Below are 12,388 nucleotides of genomic sequence, written 5' to 3' on the forward strand. Positions count from 1 at the left end.
CCGGGACTTTTCAGGTAAATACTACATAACCACCGGATATAATGGGTTAAAAGGTCCCTAGAGTCATTGATCCAACTTGAGAATACTATCATCGTGAAGAAAACTCGTCGGGCAATAATATCTCAAGAGAATCTCCTCTAGGCGGGGTCTTCGTATCTTCCCAACAAGGAAGAGTCCTTGTGGGCGCCCACTATGCAACCACCAACTTAATCTTATGGTTTTTCTCAGACTCGGGTAGAGTGCCTATCTCACAAAGTATCACCAACCAGAGAACTCCAATAATACATAGCCAATAAAACATCATACAATAATTATGACAACATAATAATAACAGAATAAATAACAAACAGATAAACAAAATTAACACATGATGCATCAATTGAACTAAATTAGGCTTTACTCTCTTTTGCTTGGAGCTATTTTCCCCAGCAGAGTCACCATCTGTCGCATCTCGAAAAATACGATTCCTCGCGATGGTCGCGGAAAAAATTTACGTTCGAACAGAGTCGCCACCGAACTTTATTTATCCCAATAAAGGGATAGGAAAATATCGATAAAACCTTTAGGAAATAGAATAATGGTCGTCGCAATCATATTCGGGTTCGGGAGTGGATTACGTAAGGGGAAGGTATTAGCACCCCTTACGTCCGTTGTATTCAACAGGAACCTTTTTGTTCTAATGTGTGTTTTGAGTGTTAATTTATGTTTGTTTGTTATCTTTGGTTTATAAAGTATTGAAAATAGAAATTGATGAGAACCTTAGAGTGGGGGAAAATGAAGGTTTTTTATTAGTGTGCTCGCGAAGATACAACAATCTTCTTCCTACGTATCCTTAAATATGGAAATCAGAGGATTCGTAGTTCGAGAACTACGGTTGGTTGGTGTTTTTTTAATGAATAACTGTTTAGATCGCATCTTAAAGGCTAAACATTGGCTTGTCTACTCTCGGCGGAGGCTTAAGCATTAGTTTGTTGTGCGCATCAGAAAGGATTAAATAGTGTTCTTTTTTAAAAGAGTTTTGATCAAACGGAGGTGACAAGTTGAATTAATGTGTTTGGTGTTTTTTTTTATTGGTTATGATCGCACGAGGGCGAGAAAAGATAGGTTTGATGCGTTGAGATATTTTTTGGTTAGACGAAGATTACTCGGATAGTCGAGTAAGACAACTAGTATCCTAATAATCGAGAAAGGGAATAGAAGACTCTAGACCGCTTTCTTTTTCATCTTTAATTATAGGAAAGATCTGATAATAGTTAAGGTGTTTCGGAAGGATGACAAATACTTGGATAATCGAGTAAGACAACTCGTATCCTAATAATCGAGGAAGGGAATAGAAGACTCTAGACCGCTTTCTTTTTCATTTGAGTGATTACGAAAATAAGTTTGCTTGGGTAGAAAAATGTTTGTTTGTTGGTCGATTTTAGCGAAAGTTATATTGTATTAATCGACGAAAACATTATTTTACCCAAAACTACGTAAGCCTTGACTTCTCTATTGAGATACGTAGGAGCAGGATTTGTAAATCTTGTCAGGCCCACTAATAAAAAACTTAGGTTTAGTCCCCTTTATTGCAAAAATCCAAAAAAATATTCTATTTTCTTTTGATTCTATTTATTCTCTCCCTCTTAATAACTTGAGAAGACTAACATAAGCTTGTAGCGGTGTATTCGTTACCATTGGAAATATTAACTAGATCCAAGGTAAATCATACAAAGTCGAGTCGCCACCGCACTTCTATTTATCCAAAGGAATGGATAGAAAGCGAACAAAAGCCTATAAAGTTTTACAAATAAAACTAGTAAAAAGGGGGTCAAAGATCTGGGTAAGGGGGTTGGTTATGTCATGGGAAGGTGTTAGGCACCCACAACATCCTAGGTACTCCTAGGGAGCCCTTTTCACAACTTGTTGTATAGGTTATTGCTTATGAACATATTTTGTGCAAACATGATTGAAGAGATGAGAAAAGAATGTACAAGTTTATTTACATTTTTTGTGTTTGGATGGATGAACCCATTGCCTACGTACCTTTTCATGAAAGATAAGGATCAAAACCCCGTAGTTCGGGTAAAAGATTTCAAAAAAAAAACAAGTGAGTGAATTGATTTTAAACAAAAGCCTTATGGTCTTTCATTATCAAAGGGAGAAAACTCGACCTGAACAACCACAAGTCCACCATGTGAGAAAAGCTTCGACATGCTAGTGAGGGATTATGCCCTATAATAAGCATGGAAGACTTACAATTCAATCACTAAGGACAAAGGTGAGATTTACATCAACCACTAAGATAATTCAGATCTATGGCTAATGCATGAAAATTTGATTAAGAAGTGGACAAGGGCCACAAAAGCAATTGAGTGGGTTGAATTAACCAATTAGAAGTATTCACAAAGATAGTCAAAGTTGACTTAAAAGTTCAATTCAAAATGAGTATTAAGAAAATAAAGTTTGAAAATCAAAGGCATAAGGCCTAGGTTTCTAATGTTGAAAACAAGTCAGATGTTTGCACAAAGTTTTCTGGTTTGGGTTAAAGGTGAAAATATGGATCAAGGTTAAGCATGCAAGAGGTGGGGGTAAAGGATAAAGCCACAATAGGAGTTCCTTTCTCAAGATCATAGAGATGATCCAAGTAAGTTCCTTTGGAATAAGCACAAGCAAAAGCAAAAGTCTCAATAAGAGAACCACAAAAAGAGGAAATGGAATGCCAATCAATGGTCTTACATCCAACTCCTGGAACAAATGGGAAACAGAAAGCCAATAGATGGACTTACATCTAACTCCACAAAACAAATAGGAAACATAAAGCCAATAGCTGGACTTACATCTAACTCCTCAAAACAAACATGCAAATGCAAACACATGAAAGATTCACAAATAAGCAAACAAGCACACACTATATACAAACAAGGTGGCTCAATCAAAGGGTAGGCTTTAGTCAAGAGGGGTCATATCAACCTCGACAAACAAGCCAAATGTATCAGGTGATTTGTGAGCTCTTAACCACTAACATTGATAGTTAGGGTGAAGCTGATAAAAGGAAATGAGGATGTGACCTCATGCTCTTAACCCTGGCCTGGGTGAGCTTAAGACAAAGAAAGTGTGGGGATCCAGAATGTGGGATCATATTCCACCTGATTGACTCTATACCAGATCTTGGGTTAAGTTCAAGAGCGTTAGCACGTAGTGCGAGCATAATGAACGACTCAACGATTAACAGGGGACTGATTGCTAATCCCTTCTATCTGTCAATTGCCTCTTCACTTAGGAGGACTTAACAAGTAACATGCCTCATTTAGAGGTCTTTAGCACAAATGTAAACATTCACAATCATTGCCTCTTAAGGAGGACTTCAGCCAAATGCCTGCCAAAAAGGCGACAGGACTTCCAGACTACATGGAGTAAGAGGGCTAAGCTACCTCAGTGGTGTATCAACCACACTCCAAAGTAAAGGCTAAGCAAAAGCTAGCTAGCAACTAATGTACCTGTACAAAAGTTTAAACAGTTAATATTGTATTCAGAAAACCAAACAGACAACAGTCATCCACAATTATGCACAAGGTAAGTCACAAGTGCAAGCACTCAAGTGAGTTCATCACATCAATAGACCTACAACACAACAAGAGTTAGTGATCAAAGCAAATGGCATCTCAAATAATGAGGCCACACCAACCATTAGTGCTAAATACCTGAAACACAAACACAATTGGTGAGTACAAACCACTAGTGCAAAGACTAGGGTCAAAAGCAAGTCAAATGACCAAAACAGAAGTCAAGATTTCACATGAAGCACCATCAATCAAACAAGAGAGAGGCCTCAAAAGGACCAAAGCCAAATCAAAAGGCAAAGCCATCATATAAACAAGATAAGGCAAAGGCAAACAATGTGATCAAAATTGGACATCAAGCATAGAAAATCCACATTAAAACAGAAACACATCCAATGATCATGAATTTTTTTATGTGCACTTAACATGTTAAAAAAAACATCATACCAAAAAATTAGGTCCAGAAGCAAACAAATGGTGTGTGAATGAAAATGCACAAGAGCAAGGCACAAAATGTTACACCAAATGTCACAACATATATCCATGTGTCCAAAACAGTGATATTAAATGGTAAAAATGCCAAACAAAATCCAAAAGGTCAAGTCATATGTTATGAATAGGCATGTCAAATTTCAAGGCAGTTGGATGAACCATGAGCATTTCACAAATCAATTAGCACAACATATCATTATGGCATCATGTTCAAACAATCAAACACAATTAAAAATCCAGCAATACACAAATCAGGAAATAAATGCTAAAAAAAACTAGACATTAAAATGAACATGTGAAAAAAATTTGGATTAAATTGGATACATTTTCTATTTTTTATGATTTTTGCAAGTTGCATGAAGATATTGAATTAATATGAAAATAAATGTGAAAAACGAAATGAATGAAATAGAAAGTGCATATGCTGGATTCGAACCTAGGATCATAAGGTCAAAGCGCTTAAGCATAAAAAATCATTTGGAAAATCCAAGAATACATGTGCTGGGATCGAACTGAGGCAAGGCAAGTTGCAAGCGCGTTTACAAGTGAAACGCAGCGTTTGGATAAGTGAAGGAAAATCAAATGAAATTTCAAAACGTTTGCGCCAGGGAATTGAACTGAAGACATGAAGGTTGACGCGCGCGAAGCCAAAACGCAGTGCTTTGGAGAGAAACCCTAGCACTATTCATTGACGGTGGAGCGCGGTGGTTTCCACCGTCTTCCCCGATTGGACCGGCGGAGAAACATGAATAATTTTTCCAGAATTTAACGTGTTATATACGGATCGAACCGTTTTGTTATGTAGATCTCAAATATCCTATTCATTTGATATAACTCTCCCTAAATCAACCAGATCGAAGAAAAACATTATGAATGTCAAAACATAAAGTCAGCATATCTCACTCAATTCTCATCCATTTCAAGATCTATTTATATCAGCATCATTAGCATCAAAAACTTTACAAGTTCATGGCAATAAGAAGGCAAAACAAGAGATTCGATTTTCACCTGGTTTGAGATGACAGTTGCTTAATCTGCGTGTTCAAGGCTCCAGCACTTCTAGATCTTCTCCTCCAACCTTGATATGAAGTTTGATGCACAAATTGATACTTGAATCCACCTGAATGAAGCTCAATTTTCAAGATCCATCTTCATGTTCAAGCTTTGCGTATGCACGAATATGCACCAAATTCTCCAATCCAATGCTTGATTCCTACTCAATAATGCTCAATGAACTAGATTATACAAGAAAATTCATGAGTTATGTGAAGAAATTTCAAGTTTGAAGTGAGAGAATTTTTGGAGGGAATCTTGAATTCTAGATCTAGAATGTGTTCTTATGGCAAATGCAGTTAGGATTAGGCTTATATACTCCTCCCTAATCATGCTGGAATGATAATTAGGCATTGGCTAATTGAAAATTAAGAAGATATGAGGTGCATGGAAAAATTGGTAAATACACCTATGCATGGTAAATGAGCACGTGAACAGTGCCATGCAAGGTCAAAAAATCATTTAAAATCAGCTCATGAACATGATAGGATTGGTATTTGGCTCATGTGATTCACCAAATTCAAATTATGCATTTTCCCTCCAAAATGTACTTGTGTGAACATATGGTCATGTAAGCTTTTTTTATGCAAGGCAATGTTGGATTTGGAATCTCTTGGTCACAAGAAGCATTTTGCAAAAAGAGTGACTCAATTTGGAGTTTTGGATCAAAAGTTATGGCACTTTGAAGTTCCAAGCATACTTTGCAATCATTTGTTCATAACTTCTCAACCATTCATCAGATGATCATGATCTTGGACTTTTTGAAAAGGGGAGAGAAAGATATTCAACTTTCATGTTGACCAAAAATTCATTTGAAGCTTCTTTGATGTTGGAAAGTGAAGTTGAATGTGGACCAAAAACTTGCCATTTTTGGCAACTTGAAATTATAGGTCACTTTCCATTTTGGGAAACTTTTGATTTGACTTCAAAATCTTCAAGATAGATGTTTGACATGATGAATAGGCCTTTTTTGAACATGAATGGTATGTCTCAAATCATTTCCCACACCTCAAAGTCCTCAATTGACTGCACAGTTGATCATATGGTCCTCAGATGACCTTGGCAATGCACTGATGAATTTGAGCCTCAACCACTTGGGGAATTTGCTCCAAAATGAACCTCTAACTCATATAAGCTCAAGATAATGTCATGTGGTCCTCATACCAAGAAAATACCAACACCTCTTGTATAAAGGAAAACCTTGAATTGCCTGTCCTGATGATTGCTTAGACTGCAAAACAAATGTTAGATGGCATATTTTTGCTGATTTTGGTTAATGATTAAACAAGAAAAGAAATAATATACAATGCAAACAATGCCTGGTGATCTCAAACCACTCACAGGAGATCTCCACCCAAAGAAAAGGAAGGCAAGATGCTCAAAGATCCTTGAGGTTATGCAATGCTATGATATGATGTCATGAGGAATCTTAGGGACAAAATTGGGGTCTTACAGATGCCCCTATTTAAGATCATTCTAGCCGGAGAAATGAAGGTTAAAATCTTCGTCTCGACGAGGTAGAATGGGCTTAAATAACAACAATGAGATGAATTTTGGTCCCTGAGAGACCTCATGATGCAAATGTATGTATGCAAAACAAAATATCTCTGTGGGAATATGGGTCCACAAAGAAGAAAAGAAATCAGGAGAAATTGAAAATTCATAGGAATAATGCACTTCTTAATGGAACAGAGACTCTAACGGGACTCTTATGGGGATGAGAAAAAAAAGAAAAAAAAAAGCATGAGCAGGACACGACTCAGAACTAGGGGAAAGAGAACTTGACACTACGTGAGCAGGTAACAATTCAAAACTGGGGAAAAGAGTTCCAAAGGAAAACAAATCCGATGGAAAGACTCAAGCTGACTCAAAGATGTGTGTGCTGGGAAAGACGCCAACACAGCAAAACTATCCGCAAAGGATACTTCGGATGAAAATCCGGACTCAGACTGGGGAACGAGCTGACAAGACAACTCTGCCGGGAAAATGCATGTGTTAGGGAGTATGCCAACACAGCAAAAGGCGAATCACAACAACAACCCCGCTGGGGAAATCTAAAAGACTCTCCAGGGGAAGCAAAAGTATTAGGTGTTACCGGTTAGTGAGTAACAAGCTCGGGAAGAAAGAATATCTAAGACCTGTGTACGGGTGAGAGATATCAATCGACCAAATCATCTGAGGAAGACCTGAAAAGGTATATTTCGACTTAGGAAAAATCTGACTCCACAGGGGACCGGGGTCATAATAGGGAGCAGAAAGGAAGGAACACCAGGGATACCGGGTAGTAGGCATATAACAGGTGACCGACCAAGGCGTGCATTGGTGTGTGTTCCAAAACACTCATCATCCTGAAGAAAGCTGGAAAAGCAGACTTGTTTATAGGATGGGCATTTGATTCTGCAAAGAATACGAATCTTACTCGACTGGAGAAAGACGAAAGTTTCAACCAAAGAGTGCATGAGATATATTATCTATTGCTGTCAAAACGTAGATAATATACCCGCATGGAAGATTATCTGTAACCGGGTTGTAGGTTAGAAAAGGATAAGTCGACCGAAGAGGAGAAACAATCGTTACCAGCGACAAAAGGGTAGACGAGAGATGACTCACTGGGGATAAATTGTGCAAACAAGGCAACTATCTCCGCAAAAAGGGTAGAATATTCGATTCCGCAAAGGGACTACGAATCTTACTCAACTGGGGAAACACGAAAGGTCTCGACTGAAGAGTGCATGAGATGTATTATCTATAGCCGTCAAAACGTAGATAATATACTTGCATGGAAGATTATCCATAACCGGGTTGTAGGTTAGAAAAGGATACATCATCCGAAGACGTGAATTGGTTTGTGCTCCAACACACTCATCATCCTGAAGAAAGCTGGAAAAGCAGACTTGTTTATAGGATGGACATTCGACTCCACAAGGAATACGAATCTTACTCAATTGGGGAAGAACAACAAAAACTTCGACCAAATAGTGCATGAGATATATTATCTATAGCCGTCAAAACGTAGATAATATACTCGCATGGAAGATTATCCATAATCGGGTTGTAGGTTAGAAAAGGATAAGTCATCCGAAAAGAAAGGCATCGGGATACCAAACTAGGTATGTAAAGATAGCCAATCAAAGGGGAAGCAACAAACATTACCGGCAAACGGTGAATGAAAGAGGACCCGCTGGGATAAATTTGCTTACTCGGAGCAAATATCCGCAAGAACTAAAGGAATATCAAAATCGAATACTGGATAATGATAACCAACAAGGAGGGGATTACATCTACCGAAGACTGGGTAGAAAACCACGGAAGAGTAGCCGTCATCGGTTGGGATGAACAACAAAGGGTTAACTCTGCAAGGGCAGAAAATAGGGTTTACAACTACCGAGACACTGGGTAGAAGACCAAAGATTCTACTGAGGATAAGGATAGGGTTTATAACTACCGAGTACTTGGTAGAAAACCGGAAACTCCACTTGGGATAAGATGAATGATTGCCGGGTAGTGAGCAAATATTCATTTATACTGCAGGCAAGCACAAACTCCGATGGGGAGAAAACAAAAGGATTGACGACTACCGGTGCTGGGTAGACGATCACAAAATCCGCCATCAACCAGAATGAACCACAAAGGTTACCTCTGCTAGGGGATGAAAGTAGGATTTACAACTACCGGTTTGTAGGTAAAAGACAAACGAAATAGGACTTATAGCTACCGGGTTGGAGGTAGAAGCCAAAGAAATCCACTGAGGATAAGGTGAAAAACCATTGGTGACCTTACTGAGGAACACCAAAACAGTCTCAAACGCCAATTTAGGATCAAACCAAAAAGGCAAATTGAATCAAGACTCATCCTAATGAGGATATAACTCAATTAGGAAGATCCATCCCAATGTGTGTGTTGGGAGGAAACGGAAGCAACCGTCATCCACGAGGATAGAACTCAGTGGGGAAATGGCAGAAAAGATAGACACTTTCTGCTTAAGGGGCTGACTCTATTTTGAAGGATCAGACACACCTATCTGCTTGGGGGAAATGTATATCACCAACTAGCAGGAGACAAAAACAATAGATATATGGCAAAAAAATGCAACATGAATATCTGAATGTTAATGATTATGCATGTATATGCGTGGTTTATGAATGATGAATGCTGACAAACAGACATATCTAACACAAACAGGACCAGGAATCAAACGTCCGGTACTACATCTCGAGAGAGAAAGCCAGAAACTCTGGTGGAGAGTATCCAATCTGCTGGAGATCCGAGATGCTAGGAAGCAATCTCTGCAAGAGAAATCAGAGATATCACAGAAATCACACAAAATCTCTGAGTGATGGATCATCAACCAATCCGGTTAGGGAGAAGAGTCTACTGCACAGGCAGACACTACTGAGGAAGACTGAACGCACGAGTAGAACTTGCCACACAAGCAACTCTACTAGGGATGCTGTAGCAACTTCTACTGGAGAATCCAACAGCAACTCCACTGGGGAATTCCACTGAGGGATAAGAGGAAACTGGTGAAATAAACACCAATTATCAAACTCGCCAAGGAGATCACACCTGCTGAGGAGGCTAGATCGTCACTCTGCAGCAGGGAAAAATGACGTACACATCAACAAGCATACCACTACGGGCTGAACCAACAATTTCTCTTGGAAAAAAGATCCAATGCACTGGCAAAACTGCCACAACTGCAACTCATGCTAGGGAGATTCAGATACCAAAAAAACAATAGTATCTCTGTTGGGGATAGATCGACATAGATAAAGCTCATCACACCAACAACTCCGCTAGGGATTCATCCGAGGGAACGAATGAGATCTGGGGATCAACCACCAAATACCGAATCCACCAAGGAAAAACACACCAGACGAGGAGAACAGGATGCACGAGTAGAATTTGCCACACAAGCAACCCTACTGGAGAAAGCAAAAAATCATCAACTCCACTGGGGACGTCTACTGGCAAATCTACTGGGGAATCAATCAGCAACTCCACTGGGGGGACGTCTACTGAGAGATCATGCTCTATTGAGAGAAAAGATCGTTCTTCCGCTGAGGGGGAGAGTGCTGAATATCTCAACAAACACTCTTCTTAGGGATAAACCCAAAAGTCTCAGCTAGGGAGAAAAGATTCATTGCACAGGCCGAAATCTGCTACAGCCGTAACTCTGTTGAGGAGCAATGAAAACACAAAAATCATCGCATGGATGAATCAACATTCTCAGCTGGGAGAAGTGCTTAATTGTTCAAGTAGAATCTGTCACAAAAGCAACTCTGGTTGGAGGAAACTGGCAACACAGGTAACCACCAACCAACAACTCTGCTTGGGATGAATTATCACAGGTAAAATCTATCACCAAAAACCTGTTGCAGATCAGAGAAACAACAATATCTCTGAAGGGGATAACATCATCGTAGATAAGATCCAACAGACCAACCACTCTAGCTGGGACCTAGATATGCCAAGGAACAACAATATCTCGGCAGGGGATCTACCACATGAACAGCTCTACTGGGGAGCCTATCCGATGGATGAAGGGAAGACTACTGCTTCAACGACTTCGTTGAGGAAGAAAACACCAAACCCAATCTTTCAGAGAGAACACACTCGAGGGGAGAAAATTACTGCTCTGCTGGAGATCTGGAGCGTGAATAAATCGTCCCAACACTCTGTTAAGGGAACGAAGCCAAGAAAGGCAACCTGCTCGAGGGAAAAAAACACAGAAGGTTCCAGAGGAAAAGGATACAATCAAATGCCAGGGATATGAACAAATGTCTTACCCTGTTGGGAATCATACCACCCTTGGGAGAGCACTGAGAGTCTCCTAAGTATCCTTTTGTCATTGGTGTCGCAACCTGAAAAATACAGTGCGCGAAAAAACAACCGGCGAAAGAAAATGACAGAAGAGTCGCCACCGTGCGTTATTCATCCCAAAGGAGGGAAAGGAAACGCTCGAAGTAAACCTGAAAAAGGAAAGGACAAGACGGGGTCTCGCAACCAAATCTTAGGTTCGGGAGTCGGTTATGCGAAGGGAAGGTATTAGCACCCCTACGCATCCGTAGTACTCTACGGGATCCACTTTTGTAGTTTTCGTCTAAAGGGTGTGGGTTTATCTTGTGCTGTTTGCCAAAAAAAAAGGGTTAAATGAAAATGACTCGCGCGGATGTCGCATCCACTGCATACGTATCTCATCTGAATATGAGAATCAGAGTCTTCGTAGCTCGGCTACCTATGGGTTGGGGGGATGTGTGCTCGCTAAGACATCGCGTCTTATGCCTACGTATCTCATCTGGCCTGAGAATCAGAGCAAAACGTAGTTCGGCTAACTATGGGGTTATGGATTGGGTTTTGGACGAACGACGTCACTACGCAATCTACCGGATGCTCGACCTTTGGAGACTTACTCTCCTGTAGTAGAAGGAGTAAACGTGTGTTATGGAGAAGAAAAATCAATGAAGGGTTTGTTTGCATTGTAGGAACGCGCATTCAAAAGGGTAATGAGGATAAGACCTCATAGCTCTTAACCCTGGACAAAGGAACCTGCATAAAGTAAACACAAAAACATTGCCTCCTATCGAGGTCTTCCAGCTAGGAAAGCAATAAAGTACGAGAAAAGGAAAAAATTACCACACGGATAAAGATCCGAAGTAACAGCAATTAAAGGAGTAAGAAACCCAGGGATCTCCCAAGCTAATGCCATCAAAGAAAGTGAGTCAGTACAGGTAATCGGAATGAACCTCCAGGGGTTATCCCACAAATAAAGTGGGAAACCACGCAAGTTATCCCTGCAAAAGTCATGTGAGCCCTCCCAAAAACTCAACAAAAGGGTTAGTGAAACACCATAAGCATTTTTTTCATGGATAACAGTATGGTTTCAGAAACCTCAAACTCTGTGGCATACACTTCAGAAATCATGTGATTAAACATTCAAGGCATATGTTTCACCCATTCATAATACATCACACATTTAGAACATTCAGATTGAAGGCGTAAAATAATGGGAATAGGGCAAACCTGATTGGAGAGCTTGATTGAAATTGAGTTGCACCCGTGAGGCCCTTCAGGGTTTGGAGGCTGCTCTGAGTTCTCTGTCAGGTTTCTCTTCAGGTTTTGTCCAGGGTTTTGTTCCAAGGAAACCTCAGAGTATTTTGCTTCTCTTCCTTTTTCTCAAGTGAAGCCTTGGTATTTATAGACTGAATTTAATGGTTTTGTGGGCTCAAATGAGAGAGACCCAAGTCCAAATTTTTTTTATTATTTTTTATTTATTTTTTATTATTATTTTTATTTATTTA

The sequence above is a fragment of the Lathyrus oleraceus genome, chromosome 3 (assembly GCF_024323335.1).
Source record: "Lathyrus oleraceus cultivar Zhongwan6 chromosome 3, CAAS_Psat_ZW6_1.0, whole genome shotgun sequence".
In the NCBI taxonomy this organism is placed as follows: Eukaryota; Viridiplantae; Streptophyta; class Magnoliopsida; order Fabales; family Fabaceae; genus Lathyrus; species Lathyrus oleraceus.